The sequence below is a fragment of the Apaloderma vittatum genome, unplaced genomic scaffold (genome assembly GCF_000703405.1).
Source record: "Apaloderma vittatum isolate BGI_N311 unplaced genomic scaffold, ASM70340v1 scaffold8101, whole genome shotgun sequence".
NCBI classification, from domain to species: Eukaryota; Metazoa; Chordata; class Aves; order Trogoniformes; family Trogonidae; genus Apaloderma; species Apaloderma vittatum.
Genome location: NW_009697330.1, coordinates 61,308 through 71,749, shown reverse-complemented (window position 1 = coordinate 71,749; position 10,442 = coordinate 61,308). Strand labels below are relative to the sequence as shown.

Below are 10,442 nucleotides of genomic sequence, written 5' to 3'. Positions count from 1 at the left end.
AAAGAGTGTTCTGTTCTGCTTTGCTAAATACTGCTATGATTTAATCCTTGTGAAGTCAGTGGGAAAATTTGTTTTTTCCTGGTGTAAACTCCATTAAATCCTCTGGAGCTGCACCTTCTGGCTTTGACAATATGTAGGCACAAATCATGACATTTCCCATCCTACTGAATTCGTCAGAGTGACAATATGGGCAGCAAGGAGGTTTATTAATGATGATAAAGTTGGAGATATCCACATATAGACCAGTGTCTTAGGCATAATATAAAACACATCAAACAGCAAATGTTCTGTTTCACAGAAGTGAGGTAGGTTGAGTAATTATAAAAACTGTCTAAGCTAGCCACAAATTCTTGCTAAACTATTAAGTAACGTTTTCCACCACCTCGCACACTCCCCCTTTTCTCCTTTCATTTTCATTACCTCTGTGCCTATAAATCTGACATTGGTACCTGGGCAGGGCCAGCTCCATTTGCTTTCCAACTCTCCTCAATACAAATGACCTCTGAGACCAGCAAAAGCCATCCCATGTGAGCAATCCTGCAGTAGCAGCAGAAACCAGAAGAGGAGCCACTGATGGCATGCCTGCATGTCCAGTAGCTCCAACCTGGAAGGCTTAATGGCAGCAGAGAGCTGCAGGCTTTGCTGACACTTGTAGAGGATGGTGGCCACCCAATATGGGCTCTGCTGTGTCTTCCTCCTCCGTGCTGGAGCCACGCATCTCCAGTTGTTGAACTGGAATAGAAGGATGATGCATTAGCTATGGCTAACGCTGGCCTCCAGTGAGACCTTATGTAAGAATGACATGGACCTATTGAGGTGGGTCCAGAGAAGGGCCACAAAAATGGTCAGAGGGCTGGAGCACCTCTCCTATGAAGACAGACTGAGAAGAGCTTTTTCAGCCTGGAGAAGGCTCTGAGGAGACTTTATTGCAGCCTTTCAGTGCTTAAAGGGAACCTATAAGAGAGATGGAGCAATCTTTTTAGCAAGGCCTGTTGTAACAGGACAAGGGGTAATGGTTTTAAACTGAAAGAAAGTTGATTTAGACTGGATATGGGAAGAAAATTTTTACGTTGAGGGTGGTGAGACACTGGCACAGGTTGCCCAGAGAGGTGGTGGAGGACCCATCCCTGTAGACATTCAAGGTCAGGCTTGATGGGGCTCTGATCTAGTTAAAAGTGTCCCTGCTCATTGCAGGGGAGTTGCACTAGGTGACCTTTAAAAGTTCCCTTCCAACCCAGTGCATTCTGTGATTCGATGATAAGGCATTTGTTATGCACTTAGGAAATTAATGGGTTTAGGTAACAAATTGCGAAGCCAGTGTGAAGTGTTAAACTTAAAACTGAATATACCAAACAGTTGTCTGACTGGCAGATACTTGGACAGAGAAAGTTTAGGAAGTTAAATAACCCTATAAAATCATACCATTGACGTGCAGGGGCTAATCAGGCATTGCACAGAAGTGCAGGCAGCTATTTCCTATTATGATGCTAATTTGTATCTCCTATCGATTACTGAATCAGCAAATGAGTCAAATTATTTTGCTTCATGATAAACAGTTAACTGACAAAGGAACTCCCAAGGGATCTAAAGGACTCTGCTCCAGCTTCAAAATGGATGTTTCTGCAGCTATTTAGGAAAAAAAAAAGAAAAGAGAGCATAAAGCAGCCTACAGAAAGTCACACTTGCAGAAGTAGGTGGCTGACTGGAGCTAAGCCACTGTTCAGCATGTGGCCCAACATGTCTTAAGCAAGCTGTACGTTACAAGAATATTTGCATGAACATACCGGCTTTTTCTAAATGTGAAAACGTGGAGTGTTTAAGAAAGAAGTGTTACTTTCCTTACTGAAGGATGAGAACAAGGAACAGTCTTGTCCTGCTTGAACCTTTCAGACCCTGACCATTTCAGACCTTTTCTTTGTCTAGGCAATATCAGATCTACAAAAAGAAGCAGCCTGGTTGGACTGACCTTCAGGAGGATGTAGAGCACCTTCTGATCTTTCATAGTTTGCTCACTGAAACAAAAACATGAATGAGAGGAGCCGTGAAGGAAACCTTCTTGTCTGGCCTGTAATTGTATGTCTTATTTGGTAAAAGTTTTGTCAGTGACAGGCTTCTAATAATTCTGTGTTTAAGAACCCTATCTAGGAAGACTGGTGTTATGACAGCTGTATGCTAATTTGCTCTCCAGATTTAACATCTTGAATGAATTCCTGAGTGAAGTTTCTAGCTATGCCAAAGAGTCAGTTGTTACAGCCTTGAAGTGGAGAACGTACCTTCCAACCAGTTCCAAAATATGCCTAGGACAACAGCGAGTGATAAAAGCCAAAATATCTCACAGAGATTAAAAAAGAAAAAAAGAAATCTGAATTATTAAAATCCACTGCGTTTAATTTTGTTTCTCTAATACATTTAGTTTTAGTTTTCTAGAAACTGAAGTTTCTTGTATTTGTAGGCTCAAGTCATGTTTATTTATCAATGAGAATTTCAGCTAGTTGGTATCAGAAGTTAGATCAGAGGCTTTCAGAAGAACTTGAAAATTTCCCAAGGAAAAGGAGGAAGGAGTTTTTGAATTGGTAATAAATATAGTGTTTCACTATCTTTTAAACTCTTGGTTAAAGCAGCATAAAGGCTATAAATCGCTGTACAATTAGTAACTACAGTTACTGCCTGCAAATTGTTTTTGGATTTACTTCAGCACTGGAGTGTGAATGCTTAAGTAGTAATACTTGCCTGTGAGGACCAGCTGTGGGGAAACAACTGAACTGGCACTGTGAAATAGTAAAAAACTTACATAAATTCCAGTTAAAATTACTGAATTGAGCTAACTATGGAAAACTTAACCAGTGATTAATAAGAATCTGCACTCGGGGTGCATGGTATTCCTCAGTTGTTTGCCCAGGTAAAAGGTGAATCAAAATGCTTTAGCTTACAGCTTGAAGTGCTGGAGGATATGACATGCTTCAATGGATGAGTCTCATCTGTGACTGTAGCCTACTGCATTTTCTTAGACCTGTTTCCTTAGTGCAGAAGCTACCTGGAGACAGCTTTTGGTCTAGAAATCAAATGTGGCTGTAAAAACTCCTCATGAATAAGCTCAGTGTGTAGCAGCCATTTTTCATTTGTCCTGGTAGGACATAAGAGTGCAAAAAAACCTTATTTGTTTATTTAATTGTTTATTTATTTGCTGCTGTGACATGCGAAGGAAATAGATCAACAGCTTGAGGTAAAGTAGAACCTTTCAGTGTGCTCTTCCTAGGTGGAAATTAGCTCTCCACATGTCACTTGAGCTGGACCATTCTTGTGTTATGGGCTCTGGATCTTTTTCAGCTGGCTTATCACCAAATTTATAATCATCCTTTCTGGCTAAAGAAGGTTTAAAAGAAAAAGAACCCTGCTTTTGTATGGACACATTAAGAACTGTATGCCTCGAAACACCTCCTGGTGTTTCCAGACCTGAGCCTTCCTGATGGAAAACCTGGAGCAACTCCAGCGTCCCCCCTTGTATTACAGCTTTACTAAACCTGCATAGCTTTATCCCCCCACCTCATCTTCTAGACCTTCCTTACTTTTACTAGCAATTTCTCCATTGCAAATGGCTGTTGTGAGACAATTAATGAATCTTCCATAGAAGTTTGCCTTCGTCTCCCAGAACTCTTTTGCTTTTCTTCTTCCTGACCACAGTTAGTGTGCTCTTTGCAACCTGGGCAGAAATTTAAAGGGCTGCAGAGATTGAACAGGCTCTGTCCCGGATGCCAGCTGCTGGGTGCCCCTTCCATGCTCCTCCCAGTGAATAACGTGAGGCAAAGAACTGAAAGGTCTAATCCCCACATAAGCAAGATGTACGACTTGTTCAAAACTGAACTAGTGAACCCAGAACTCTTCGTATCTCTCCAGTGAAACTTGGTTGCTGCCTTTAAACAGAGATTGTGAGAATGTCTCTTGAAACCCATTCAATAAATTCCTTTGGATCAACTGTTAACTTCTTGAAAGATATTTCTTGAAGTCTTTCAGAAAGGAAAAGGATACAGAAGGAAATGCTTACATACTTATTTTTTAACTTCATTACAGAAGAGTAAACATACTGTTGAAAACTCGAAATACATTTAGTTGTGTCGAATGAAAAGAAATAAGCACATGCGTGCTACCTGCCAGGTTGAACCATTTAACTGAAGTTATGAGTACTAGTCTCCAAGGGAGCATTTTTAGAGTTCAGAACACTGCTATTTCTCTTTTCCAGGAAATGCTGGAATGCTTCATCTACCACTCCCTGTTTTTCAGTAAGTCTGAAGGCATTAAGACCACCAAAGCTTTGTACCTTTCTGAGAGTTGGCTCAGACTTTAGTATTATTTGCACGAGGGATTTTGGAAATATTTGTTATCTTCTCTTGAAATCTTACTTTTCTCTTGATAGTAACATTGGCTAAAAGAGTATGGGAGCTACAAGCTTATCATAATTAACTGATCAGTCTGGAGAATTCACACAGCAATGAAGAGTGCAGCTTTCCATACACCTGGCTTAACATTATTACCCAAATGTAGCATCTCATTTCCACCTAAACCATGCAGCCGTCTTATGGAAAATCCCTGTAATGGGAGGAGAAAGAGTACCTTACACATTGATGACTGCTGGTGTTTTTTTATTGGCAGTTTGTAGAACATCTGGGAATTAGTGAAAATGTTGAATACTTTCTTTCCTAGCTGATGGACTGGACCTCCTATAATTTCATATAATTATGGATCTTCATTTTTTCAAGCTAAAATTCATGTTAGTATTCTCTGGAATAAGTTGATAGCCACTTTATTGCTGTTCTACAACATCTGTCTGAAGTCACTGGACAATACTAGTGTTTAAAAATGCTATCAGTTGCTCTGATCTGAGATCAGGGTATCTGCCTTTTACAGACCACACTAAGCCCATTATAATTGCTTGAAGCTGTATGTGGGTGTTGCCATATCTGAAGAATCTTAACTACTGCAGATTAAAAACTGCAGCAGAGAGGATGGGACATGAAAGCCTCTTTTCTCTCTTAAGTGTCAGAGAACTACAAATGAGAGAAATACCAGTTTGCAGCAGAGTCACCACTGGAGTAAATAATGAACATCCAAGCTGGAATTGGCAAGCACCTGGGGTGCAGGACAATTCTCGGCCAGTGTGTACTTGTGATGTAAGCATTCTTGTAGTCATAAACACTCTTGCCAGGATCGTACACACCAGCACTAATGAAACTTAAAGTATTTCTTGTGCTCTACTGAGCAGACAGAGGCTTCTGGCAGTCTGTTTGGCTGTGCAGCTGTATTTAGGCATCTGTGTAATATTTCTGCCACATCGATGACAGAGGAACCTAGGGTGGGAAGGGATTTCCAGACTCAGTAAGTCCAGTCCTCTGCTAGTTGAGTCTTTCAACGACCATATTGATACATTTATCACATACTGTTTTAAAATAGGACAGGCTGTTTGCATGCTTTGCTCCCATGTATGCCTGTTCCAGAAATCCATTTGTGGTGGTTGAAAGCCAGACTTCTATTGCCAGCATAGACATATTCCTGGCTGATGTTGTAACTGATCAGTATCTGCTGGCCTTGACCATTACATAAGTAGCTCTAGCTCACAACTGTATGTCGTTAACCCCTTCTCCACACTTTTCTTCCTTTCATGTTTCCAGCTGATGAGACACAGCTTATAGAAGCAATTGTTTTAGTGGTCCCTGAAACTTTGCTCTATGCTATTTCATTCTGGGACTGTGGCTCCATCTTGAAGGTCATCCCGCCTCTCCTTTATGCATCTACAGTCATGCTCTTAATTAATGCTGTGTGTTAATTTTTACTTGATTAGACTATTTAGTAAGAGTACTTCCTATTGTACTTTCTTTCCTGAGACAAATAATGAAAATATCAAGTAAAATTGGTCCCCAAACCTACTTTGGACAAAATCTACCATTAGCCTCTCCCAGGTCTAGAAGTTCATTCAGACCAATCTACTGTTCTATTACCTTGTAGCCACTTCTGCCTTGTTTTAATTCCTATCCTTTTCATTTTAGCTAATAATTTCCCTTGGGATATTATAAAGGCTTTTTTTTTTAAACTAAGTTTTCAGCGGATTGGGTTTATCCTATGTTCTTTGACTTTAAAAACATCTTTTAGTAAAGGCAGATGTCAGTTTGGTTTGATACAGTCTGTTCATCCATACTGTATGTACTGTATGGATATGCTTTTCTGCATAATCTGTTTTTAATCTTACTTTTCTTAATTGTGAAAGTGTTAGGCTACTACATAGGTCACATTTTTCTACATTAGATTTCTCCAGCATTCTCATTCCTTCTTTAAATACAGCTATCACTTGTTATTCACCAGCTGGATAGCATCATCCACTTTTCCTCCACCATCAGTTGAACCATTTATTAAAATCTTTGCACTTGAGTTTCAGTTTCCAATGCCAAGTTTTAAATCTTGAGTGCTAAAGAAAGTTTAATCCTCTGCTGAGTTGCATGAGTGCAATTCACTTTGCACTCACCTCAGACATGGTCATTTTCTCATCATTAACTGCTCCCTTGCCTCACTATTCCCTGTTGAGGACGGACAGATTTCATCCTGGGCCAGTCATGTCCTGCAGGACTAGCTGTACCGTAAGCTTTACAGTCTGAATCCATTTGCTGTAGTGAATATTGGAAGTGATAAGGTAAGTTGGTGATAAGAAAGTTAGATCAGGTGGACTTAGGGATACCAGGAAAGACTCACAGCTCCTAGCTGTTCATCAAGCATCTTACCTTAGCTGAGACAGACTCAGGTTCAGTTTCCTCACCTGAATCTGACAGAGCAGGAGACTTCTGTCTCTGTCCTATGTCATGGAAGAATATACTGGTGCCAGGCTACCTTTTTTTTTTTTGCTCTGTGATGTCTTTCTTAGTGTTTTGGCAAAAAGAAAATACCACAAAGCAAACCATTTTTGCAACCTTAGAAATATTGCAGAATGTTGGTGTAGTCACTACTTCTTTTACTGAGATCGGGACTGCCCGTCCCTGTCAGAGCGCTTCTTTACTTGGTGACGATAATTATCAAGTGATGCACAGCAATGCTGCTCCTGCTAGATCTGAAAATGATGTGGTCTTAGTTTGTCTTGGAGTGGGAGAATGAGTACATTTAATTTTGCTATGTTGTCCTCTCATATAGAGTTCGAAGGAATTTCTTGTTCAATTTATCATTGTCAGTAGAGTGGCAGGTGGAAACACACCCTCTTGCTTTAGTTTGAAAAAGGGGGTGGTAACACCACCTACATAGTGCGTGACATTTGGTAACACTTGGCATGTTTGTGATGATTATTTGGCATTTTTTGAAATTGGTGAGAAAAACCTAAAACAGAAAAAATTCTGAGATATTATGGAAAAAATAATTGTAAGAGAAACAGGATCCTAGGTTCCTACTTTCTCCCCATGATAATTTTGCCTTTGTGGCTAAAGTGGTAAGAGCAGCTCTGACTGGAAAGTAATTAAGGCTTCTTTGCTAATTAAACAGAAAAAAAAAGAGATAAGTGACATTTGCATTTGTTGATGGCTTCTTTATGGTGAATGAATTGCCGGATGGTCGATGTAAATGTTTTCCAGTTGATTTCCTTTGGTTTCTTGGCTAGGATTTGCAGCACAGATGATTATTGGCTCACACATCTGCTAGGAGACATGTTCCCATTGTGCCTCGCTGCTCACAAATATGTGAAAAAATTCCATATTGACCACTTGCCTGTGTATCACTGCAGTGACGTGGGAAGAGACATTCCTGTAGGTGTACAGAGCTCTTGGATATGCTCTATGTTGTTTGTTTTTCTCTCTGTCCCATCTGTGTCCTCTGTGCCTTCTTTTAATTGAATGATGAGTAGTGAGGAGCATGACTTAGGAAGTATTCTTTCTTCCAGTTTTTAGTGGTTACATTATAGTTTCTCTTGAATGATTTTGACTCACATATCTGCCTACCAGCAAGACACAATGTTGAAGGAGCAATGGCATTCTTCTTTGGTGATGCTGTTGGTAGCTGAAGGTGCTGAGCAGATTCTTAGTACTTGGTCGTTCATTGCTAGTAGCCAAGCAAAAATTTTGATATGTGTTTCAGATGATGTAGTTAAGCTTTTCACATAATGGCCATTTTTCCCCTGAGCTTTTCTGAGAATTTTAGCATTTACCTGAGGTTGCTACTCTTATTTACAACAAGATGACTATATAGGATTTGGACAATTTTTTGGACAATTTTTGAACAATTTTTTGGAATGTACATGTCTTGCATCCTTTTCTGTGCTCATTCCCAATAAAGATCCAGAACATTTTATACTGGAACAATGTTGTTCTTGCACAGTTGTAGCATTTTTCTTAATTCTATGCATACAGTCTACAGTTTTATTGCTAGTTTTGCCTGAAAGGATAGTGGTTACTCAATCTGCGAGATAACAGTTTCATATTACTACTTTTTGACATCTTTGTTAATATGAATCCCGTTGTAGAGCTAAATGCAAATGTGGATGTTTAGAGAAAATACATGTTGTATGGTTTGATTTGTTGCTTCCATTTAGTACTAGAAATAAAGAGAATTTCAATATTGAACTTGCTGCAGTGTTTATGTCCTTAGGCTTTACATTTGAAATTACCCATTCTCTAAGATAATACTCGTTTTCTTTGCCCCTTGATTTAGTTGAGGTTTTTTTAACTATGCAGCTGATGTTGATCCTTCTGTGCTCTTTGGGAATAATTTGGTGGTTTGTAGGAGCAGAGCCAAAGGAAGTCTGCTTCCAGAGTAAAGAAGGAAAGAGAGACAGGATATGGATGCTAAACTGATCAACAACCCATACGTCCGTCCTTCCTTCCCTCCTCCTGTTAGTTTGGCATATAACATGCAGTAGGATGTCCTTTTTCACCTTGAATCTTTTCCGTGTAACTTTTTTTTAGTTTTTAGTATTTAAAATAACATTTACTGTTGCTTACCCTAACTACCATCAGTAGCACATTCTGCCAATAGCAAATGCTATAAAAATAGGCAAGATTACATCGGCCAACCTCTGACAGTCCTGTAGTCTACAAAGGAAAAATAAAGATGAGGGTGAAGGGAGGAAAAGATAGATCATCTGGACAAAGTGATGTAATTTTCTGTTTGCCTACTTTGGGTGGTGTTATCGTGATTTCTTCTGTTCATGTTGTCTGTTGATTGCTTTACCTTATTTTCCTCTTCCCGCATCTATGCTTTCTCTTCATTGCTTGTGTAGGTTAGTTTTAGTTCCTGTTTTGTAAAAGGCAAACGTGTTTAATGGTCACTTTGTAAAATCAGAGAAAGGACATAGTTTGAGGTTGTTTTGTTGGGTTTTTTTTCTCATTAGATAGTCACCTGACATGAAACTCCAGGTCTTCTATACCACTGCATCATCTGTCAAAGGTTCATGTTGTTTGGAAGTGTAGGGGAGAAGTGCATTAAAATCCAGGAGGCGAGTAATAAGAGTAGAACTGGGAAACAATGGGAAATAATATCCTTGGCATAACCACACTCACAAGAAAACGTCATTTAAAAGTCAGTTCAAGTTTTAGGAGTTGGGTACAGCCAGGAGTTGACAGTGGTGGAAGTCAATAGACATTCTTGTGTACCCATGTACAGAAGAGAGACTCAAAATTACTTTAAAAGTCCAGAGGGCTGGAGAAAATTTCTCAGGCTTGGCAGAGGAAGAGGGGCAGAAGCATAATAAAGTAAACAGACAAGGCAGACACTTTATCAAGCTCTTAAATAAGATGAGAGGCTGTTTGTTGGAGTTGTGTAAAATGTGTTTTTTCTGCAAAAGTGGTCACTCTTCAGGTATTGCATGTTATGTAGGCTCTGAGATATCAGAGGAGAAGGTAAAAAAAAAAAGCTTGAGGGGGAAAAAAGTGATGGGACATTGTTTCTGCAAGGATAGGGAAACAACAGACTAGTCAGGTCTTTGGCACCTGGGTGGAAAGCATTAGCCTTGAAGCTACACTAGGCATAGGCACCTTAATAACATATGGAAAAATAAATTATCAAGATGACATCATGATGAGTTACTTGCACTTTTTTCTCTAGCTTTCCTGTGGAGTCTGTCTGCCATGTTTTGTCTCCAGGAAGGCTCCTCATGAGCTGTAAGGTGCTCTTTTGAGTGTAAAATTCCCATTTCTCTCTCTGCTTAAGTCCATGTTTGTCAATTCATGCTGAGAAGAGCTCGTCCTGCTCTGCAGGGACAGGACAACATCAACATCCAGGCAGAGAGATACTGTTGTCCTTCACGATTTCGTTATTGATAGCTCTCAGGGTTTTACTGCAAGATGAGTACTTGTTTTAATTACCACCTCAGTTGCTGGAGTCAGTAATTAAATGAGAATCTCAGCTTTCACTTAAAAATAAATCTCCAGCATTTGTAGGTGTTGAGAAAGAGTTTGAAAATGTGGTAATGAGGTGTGAATTAC

General features: G+C 39.6%; 1 protein-coding gene across 1 annotated transcript in view; it reads left to right on the top strand.

Annotated features, from left to right (window-relative positions):
• TIAM2 (T-cell lymphoma invasion and metastasis 2) overlaps nt 1-10,442 on the top strand; it is a 92,182-nt gene that overhangs the window by 48,271 nt on the left and 33,469 nt on the right. The gene's annotated exons all lie outside the window — the stretch shown is intronic.